Source organism: Bidens hawaiensis, unplaced genomic scaffold, assembly GCF_021521415.1.
Source record: "Bidens hawaiensis isolate Kalapana, Puna unplaced genomic scaffold, B.hawaiensis_p1.1 tig00006055_1, whole genome shotgun sequence".
NCBI classification, from domain to species: Eukaryota; Viridiplantae; Streptophyta; class Magnoliopsida; order Asterales; family Asteraceae; genus Bidens; species Bidens hawaiensis.
In genome coordinates this window covers 743,137-752,177 of record NW_027491399.1, presented here as the reverse complement: position 1 = coordinate 752,177, position 9,041 = coordinate 743,137, and positions in this window count along the sequence as shown.

Here is a 9,041-nt window from a genome sequence, read left to right as displayed (position 1 = left end):
GAAAAAGCTAGTATAATAACTATTGGTACTTTCCATATCAGATGGTTCGTGAATGATTGTCGGTTTTGTTTGGATAGCTACTCGGCGTCTATGACCAAGATAGTTAACGTAAGACATCAGCACTTAGTTAATATTTAGGGATAAGAAATTTACCAATCCTATCTTATCCCTACGATAATAATAATGATAATAACTTTAAAGTTAAAACTTAGGCACTAATGTTCAATGCCTAATTCGCTGAAACCGATGGCTCTGATACCAATCTGTCACACCCCGACTTAGAGCCTAGGCGTGTGACCACAAGTTGGTACCTGTTTTGTAAATATATCAGAGTTATGGGTTAATTTTAGTGGAAGACTTTAGGTTTGAATATAATATTAATTTACATTGAAAATTTACTCAGGAATTAAGTACCCAAGTATTAATTTACAAAATATATGTTTCATATTACAAGGATTTTATTTAGCAAAAACGGAGCCATCTCGTACGCGCTTCTATCTTCATTAAGACTCCAATCCTTGCTAATGCTACTTATGCTTAATTACCTGCAATGGGTTGGAAAAATACGTCAGCTATTTGCTGGTGAACACGTATGACTCAATAAAACATTTGAATGACATTACAATACAAATATAGTTTTCTCAACAAGCTCAGCGGAAGCATTTCTACTTCCGGTCTATGTACCATTGCCCTACACACACAATTATTTCCGAGCCACGTAGCCCTTATTGGGAAACTAGTTATGACCGTTAGCCCGCGGCCACGTAGCCTTTGACTGATTAGGCTGAACAATTATGTTTGGATCCAGACACATGTGTATTCGGTCTGAGTTGATTTTTTTCTCTACTTTGTATTATAATGTTTTAGAGATCACATAATCTGACGTAACGTTGTCTGACTCGTTAAGACAAACACCCGTTCATCTTATCGAGTATAAATATGTTTTGATTGATTGAAAAGGTTAACATATTCACCTGTACCGTCGGTGTTGGAAACCTTGACTGATTGATTGAGAATGATATTTAACCTATACATAATAGGTTCGTAAAAATACCTGAATGGTGTTTTGATTAAGCTATGATTGCTAAGCTTAACCTTGAAATCGTTTCTCTCTTGATTGTGAATGAAAACACTTAGCTTTTATGTGACGTTTGATGTAGCATGCTTTGACTTAATAGGTTATAACATGTTGGTAAGTTCCTCCATGTAAGTAAACGGGTCCCTCGGTTGATTGGGATTTGTACGAATTACTTTTACTTAGGCAAGAAACTTACTACTAGTAATATCACCCTTACAGTTTATTACGTGCCCGTCAAAATATATATTTGGTTAACATTACTTTGCTATGAAATAACGTTAATGAAAACTCGTTTATGAAAGTGAACGTTTACAAAATACTTTCAAGATTAAAGACCATAGCCTTGATTGATTGTCTAACCTATAATTCAAATAACTTAAACATAACTCATACATTGGTACGGATACTTAGAATGATAATACGAAAAGGCAAGATCTTGATCTACTCGCTTATGTGATTGCTACTTAATTATGACTTCAAAGCTTTCACGAACTTCGAGAAAATGACACGTCGGCTTGACACAGCAATATGAATGTGGAGGTACTTTGGGATGAGAAGAGCTCTAAACCCGTTACCCCCATTTATAGGCGATTTTTGGAACCCATCGCGATACGCGATGGGTTTTCTCACACCCGTCGCGTATCGCGATGCCGCATTTTGACACTGCCTTATCTAGTCGTGAAACGTGGCTTGTCATATCGTGCCACATGTTGACACGTGGTTGGACACTTATCCAATGACTCAGCATGGTCATCTCGATACGCGATGACCGTAGTGGTTGGGCCGTAGCGGATCGCTACGCTGCCCATTTCTGGGTCTGTGTGCAAGGCCATCGCTACGCGATGGGCTTATGTTTGCCCCGTCGCGTATCGCGATGGGTGAAGTTTTCAGAATACTCAAATTTGGTCCCTATATTTTATAAGTTAACAAATATAGCTAAAATTTTATAGGGTTAAAGACGTGGTGTTACAAAAAATTTGTTATTTAGAGAATTTTATAATTAGTTGCGCAACAATTGGTCAAGTAATTCCTCTCCCCACACGTGAATCTCACATTATCCTCAATGTTAAAAGATTCGTAAAAAGATTATAATTCTAATTAAGTATGGTGGGTTAAAATGGAGAGGTACCTCCCTATGGTTTAACGAAATTTCGACAGAGCGTCCCCTGTTTTTCTTCCATTTTCCTGTTTTGTACCTGTATAATGTTAAACGGCAAACAACCACAAACAACCAAGCATAATTTTGCTGAAAATTGGGTATGGAATCATCCATACCCTGCCCACACTGGCTAATTAAGTACCTGCTAGAATGTCTTGGCACCCACGGCCATAATGTAAATTGTTTTAAACAAGCATAATAATAATGTCATGAAAATACTACCAGCCCATCCATGCCCATACCCGAACTACCATTGCCGCTGCTCGTCAGTTGCCCGTGTCCGGGTCAAACGGTCCCCACTGCCTGTCCATGCGATATCCTAGATGGTCAATCTTTCGCCTCGTTTCTGCATATTCAGCTGCCCGCTGTGCGTCGGAGGCAGCAATCTGTCCTGTGATCCTGTTAAATGAGGCGGTAGTGTTTGCTGAGAATTGGTCAGTGAGGTCGTATAGGCCCTCAAATGAATATCGGCTATCATGTGACGAGCTAGGGCCGACCCTGATGAAGATGGGCCTCCCTGCTGATGGTAGGTGCGGCGGCGGGTCTGTCTGGGCGGTGATCCTCCTCCCCTGTTGGGCACGTCCTGGATCATCATCTGTGCCGGGTCCTCAGGATCATCATCTCCATTTGGGTGATCGATGTTGTATACCACTCACCCCCACATCTAAACTCGACTGCTTTTTCATCCCACACGTCTAAATTCTTTGCCTTAAAAGAGAAAGAGGCTAGGAATTCCTTTGTTAATTCTGTGATATCTTCCCCTCTCTGATTAAAAACTCGTTTCCATGGTCCTTTCACAATGGACTTGTACCTATTCCACTGATTAACTTGCCTTAACGTATCCCTGCAAGCATAAAAGGTTGGTTCTGGCAGGCGTCGGTTAAGGTAGGTCATTCTAGCTTGAGATCTTCGGTCCCTTGCATCGCGTCATGGAAAGACTAGGAATGCATGTACGTCATCCCCATACTCGGCCATCTTCAATTTGTATCCAAATTGGTTAAAATCTTACGAAAATTCTTAAAATGCTAGAACATAGACAAAACCACGGTGTTGTGCTTTCAAAGGCACGGCGCCGTGCTGCTGATGTTTGTCAGTTTTACCAATTTTGTCTTTCGTTGACTTTTGTTTGACCATGACTCGTGTTAATTAAAGCACAGTCCGTGTTTTTAATCCTAATTTTAAACCAATCAATACTCGAACTTGTGTTTCTACCCGGTTATATATCCATTGGGTTTTGATTTGTTAAATACTTTACCCAAGATCCGAACCCGAATGATTTCTTCCAACCAATCTTAGCATAAAACCTATCTAACAAATCATTATCTTAGATCTAACCGAATAACTCATCTAATTTTCGGGTTTAAACCTAATTCAATCAATTGGTGAGATTTGGGGGTTAATTTAGACCTAGAAAGATGAAATCGAACAATAGATTTGTTAATTTAACATACCTTTGGTTGGAATTGGTTGATTTTAGAAAGAGACTTGCAGAATGGGTGTATTGTTGGCGGTTTTCGGTGTTAGAATGAAGTGGGCAAATGGAAAAAGTTATTTTTATTAATATAAAACTCGTAACTGTACTGGACACAAAAGCATGGACCCGTACTATGGAAGCACGGTCCCGTTCTGCATGAGGCAGACATATTCTTTTGTTTTGTTGTTTATTTGTCGGGCTGATTCGTTTTTTTAACTGGTTTTCTTTGAGGATTAAAGTTAAGATAGAAATTAAGAGTCCTAATTTTATTAAAACATAAAACATTGTTAAACATAGTAAAAAGAAAAGTACAACAACAATCCCGAATCACGAAACATAACACTAGCAAGAGTAACTTCTTAACACGACAAAGTCAACGCTTCAACAACCACCATTCCCGAACAGGTCTTGAATGTGTGGTGGGGCTTGTTTAGCTTCCAAGAGCTCAGAAAGATTTTATCGAGCTTTGCGGTCTCCCGGTTAAGATAGTTGAGCTTGAAAGCCACATCCTTGTTGTGGCTATCCACAACATGGAAATTCTCAAACCGCAGTAGTTCGACTTTGTTGATCAGCTCGATTAAGCGAGCCTCAGTTTGGATGTTACTTTCAACTTGTTCTCTCATAATGTATTGGAGCCTCATGATTTCTTCCTCAAGGTTTGAGGAAGAATCACATTGCTTGCCCTTCCTCACTGGTCTCCATTCAACTTTCTTACTTTCCATTTCAGTAAACTTGTGTTTGGTGTGAATGAAATAGTGAGTTTTTGCATGCATTATATAGAGACTGGAAAGTCGAGCACGGCCCCGTGCTGCTAGGGGAATAAATGTTTCTGCTTCAGAGAATTGTACGGAGTCAGTGCGTATCATATGGAAGATTCTTAGGTGACCACGACCTTGTGCTTCAAGAAGCACGACCCCGTGCTCTTTGTCACTGAAATTTTGTTTGATTTTTCAGCCAAACACGAGAGCCGGAAATTTTAAAATGATGTTTAGTATGTTATTTCAAGAGTTTGATCATCCTAAAAATTATTTTTCATTAAAATTAAAAGTCCTAAAACAAATATGGGATAAGCCCGGTTTTCCTAGAAATGTAAAATTACTCGGGTTAAGCCTGAAGATCCTATAACGATGTGCTTGGTGCACTTGTTTTACACATGAAAGTAGAAAACTTAAAATTCCTAAATTTCTCCGAAGTGTTCTCCTCCGCCGAATGGTCCTGGTGGTGGAAAGTACGTGAAACCGAGAACTTGAAACTGGAGTTGTTCGTTAATATCTTGAAGTTACATTTTCATGTTCTCCACCGATTCGGTGAGTTGAACGAGACGCAATTCTGCGAGGAGATTCATTTAGGTGAGTTCTTTGACGAATTTTTGAAGTTTCAAAAGAAGCTCGGTTTTGGATACGTGTCTGGTTTCGTTTCTCGGTTGTCGAGGAACTGGGATTGCTTCACTCATCTTATTAGGCATGTTTTAATCTCAGAAGAGAGTGCTTTTGGATTGGGTTGGTGCAAGAAATGCATAAGCAAAGGATGCCTTTTATAGCCAACCAGTTGCCAAGCACGACCCCATGCTTTTGGAAGCACACCCTCGTGTTTTTGGTCTGACAATTCTGTTACAAACCAGTATGACTGAGATTTTTGCAGCGAAGATTCTGGCTTGCACTTTGTGGCACGGGTCCGTGCTTTTAAAAGAAAGCCCCCGTGTTTTAGTAAATTTTTTTTTTAAACTATTTGCAAGGCCTAGTTTTAGAAGGTCTTGGCCATACCTTGTTCCTGGTATGTTTTTTTAGTTGGTTGGAGGACTATTACCTCTGAGACATTTCCAAATGGCCTATCGATATATGGTTTTAATCGATGCCCATTAACTTTGAACTTGTGGCCATTAGAATTTGAAATATCTACCGTTCCATAATCAAAAACTGATTCAATTATGTATGGACCTGTCCAGCGAGATTTCAGTTTTCCTGGGAAAAGACGTAAACGTGTGTTGCATAACAGTATTGATCGCCTACTTGAAACTTTTTTTTTCCTTTTAAATGGGCGTCGTGTAGACGTTTAGTCTTCTCTTTGTAAGACCAAGAGTTTTCATATGCTAATGTTCTTAGCTCTTCGAGTTTGTGAATTTGATCTTCCCGGTTTTTGCCGGCGGACATTTGATCAAAGTTTACCGCTCTTAGAGCCTAGTAGGCTTTGTGCTTAAGTTCTACAGGTAGATGACATGTTTTTTTCATAAACGAGTTTGAAAGGTGTTGTTCCTATGGGGGTTTTGTAGGCTGTCCTAAGGGCCCACAAAGCATCATCTAATTTTTCTGCCCAATTTTTGTGATTCATCCCTACGGTTCTTTCTAAAATCCTTTAATTCCTTGATTCGAGACTTCTACATGCCCACTGGTCTGAGGGTGATATGGTGTTGCTAGTCGGTGGTGAACTCCATATCGTGCTAAGACCTTGTCCATTAAAGCGTTACAGAAGTGAGTTCCTCTGTCGCTGATTAAGGATTTTGGGGTACCGAATCGTGAAAATAACTTTTTTAGAAATCGTACAACTACTCGAGCATCATTAGTGGGAAGATCTTGTGCTTCTACCCATTTGGACACGTAGTCGACTGCTACAAGGATGTATTTGTTTCCGATTGAGTTAGGAAATGAGCCCATGAAATCTATTCCCCATACATCAAAGACTTCACAAATTTGAATGCCTTTTTGAGCCATCTCATTTTTGGCTGAGATGTTCCCGGCTCTTTGACAAGCATCGCATGCTTGGATCAAAGTATGTGTTTCTTTACATATAGTGGGCCAGAAGAATCCTGCATCAAACACTTTTCTGACCATAGTGGAGGTACTGCGGTGTCCGCCAGTTGGTCCTTCATGGCAATGTTTGAGGATATTCAGGGCTTCTTTTCCTGAAACACACATACGAACAACCTGATCGGATCCTATTCTAAGCAAGTATGGATCTTCCCAGAAGTAGAACTTAAAGTCCGAAAAGAATTTCTTCCGCTGCTAATGAGTTAGCCCTTTTCTTAAGATTTTTACAATCAAAATAGTTTGCGAAATCGGCAAACCAAGGACTCTCATCTTCCTCTTGTATGACTGCTTGGATATGCATGTTAACTTCATGTGGAAAATTATCATTGATAATTTCCTCATGATGTTCTTCTGAAGCTGGGCATTCTAAGCGAGAGAGATGGTCTGCGGCTATATTTTCTGCTCCTTTCTTGTCCTTGACTTCTATGTCGAATTCTAGGAGTAAGAGAATCCATCGAATAAGTCTAGGTTTGGCATCCTGCTTGTTGAAGAGGTATCGAATGGTTGCATGGTCGGTGTAAACTTTGGTTTTGGAAAGAACTAGGTACGATCTAAACTTTTCAAAGGCGAACACTACTGCTAATAACTCTTTTTCCGTTGTGGTTTAATTTTCTTGTGCATCATTCTAGAGTTTTACTAGCATAGTAAATTGGGTGAAAATGTTTCTCTTTGCGTTGTCCGAGTACGGCTCCAACTGCAAAGTCACTTGCATCGCACATGATTTCGAATGAAAGGGTCCAATTTGGTGTAATCATGATTGGTGCGTTAACAAGCTTGTCTTTTAATATATTGAATGATTCAGCACATTCATTAGAGAAAACGAATGGTTTGTCTTTTTCTAGAAGTTTGGTCATAGGTCTAGGAATTTTGGAGAAGTCTTTTATGAAACGGCGATAGACTCCTGCGTGACCTAGAAAACTTCTAATGGATTTGACTGAAGTTGGTGGCGGATGTTTAGAGATGGTTTCTATTTTTGCCTTATCAACTTCTAATCCTTCTTGAGATATCTTGTGACAGAGAACAATGCCCTCTTTAACCATAAAGTGGCATTTTTCCCAGTTAAGTATTAAATTCACTTCTTCACACATAGTCAACATTTTGTCTAGGTTTTTTAAACAAGGATTGAAGGAGTCTCCAAAGACTGCGAAGTCGTCCATGAATACTTCCATAGAATTTTTGATCATTTCATGAAAGATGGCCACCATGCAATGTTGGAAGGTGGTTGGAGCATTACATAGTCCAAATGGCATTCTTCGGTAGGCGAATGTTCCATACGAGCATGTAAAAGTGGTTTTCTCCTGATCTTCAGGAGCTACGGGAATTTGAAAGTATCCGGAGAATCCATCAACAAAACAGTAGAACATTTTTCCAGATAAACGTTCAAGCATTTGATAGATAAAAGGAAGTGGAAAATGATCTTTTCTTGTTGCGTCATTAAGCTTTCGGTAGTCAATGCAAACTCGTCAGCCTGTGATGGTTCTCATCGGTATTAGCTCATCCTTCTCGTTCATTACAACTGTCATTCCTCCCTTCTTGGATACTACTTGAACTGGACTAACCCAAGGTGGATATGAGATTGAGTAGATTAATCCGGCATCAAGTAGTTTGATGAATTCCTTCTTCACCACATCTTGCATGTTGGGATTGAGACGTCTTTAATGTTGGACCACAGGCTTGTATTTTTCTTCCATGAGGATTTTGTGAATACAAAAGGAGGGACTGATGTCCTTGATATCCATGATCTTCCATGCGGTAGCTTTCTTATGATTTTTAAGAACCTTAAGAAGTTCATCTTTCTATTCTTTAGATAGGTGAGATGAAATAACTACTGGAAGTTGAGAGTCTTTTTCTAGAAAGGCATATTCGAGATGGTTCGGGAGTTCTTTTAACTCAAAGGCTGGTGGTTCTTCAATTGATGGTTTCGATTTTTCATTACATTCGGTGATCTCACATACTACTTCTGATGCTTCTTGATTGTTGTCATTAGCATTAAGATTTTCGTTTTCTAAAATGAGTTTAGTGTCTGTATCAGTTAAGATTTATGTTTCTAATGGTGTGTTGATAGAAGATTTTCGCACATAGCAACTCACGATAGAATCGATGATGTCGACACAATACAATGTGTCATCGTGATGTTGCGGATGTTGCATAGATTTTCCTATGTCAAAAGTGATAGCCTCGTCATTGACCCTGAGAGTGAGTTTGCCGGTGCAAACATCAATGATAACCTTTGAAGTGGCTAAGAAGGGTCTTCCTAAAATCAGGGGTACACTTTTGCCTTCCTCCATGTCTCGAATTACAAAATCTATTGGGAAAAAATTTGTCAATTTTGACAAGCATGTTTTCAACAATGCCCCGAGGATACTTAACGGATCGGTCATGCGGGTGGGCCTTGGTTCTCCTATCCCTAGTTTTTCAAAAAACCACATAAGGAATTAAATTAATACTAGCTCTTAGGTCGGCCAGTGCATTGCTAACAGACAAATTTTCTATGAGACAAGGGATAGTAAAGCTCCCTGGATCGAT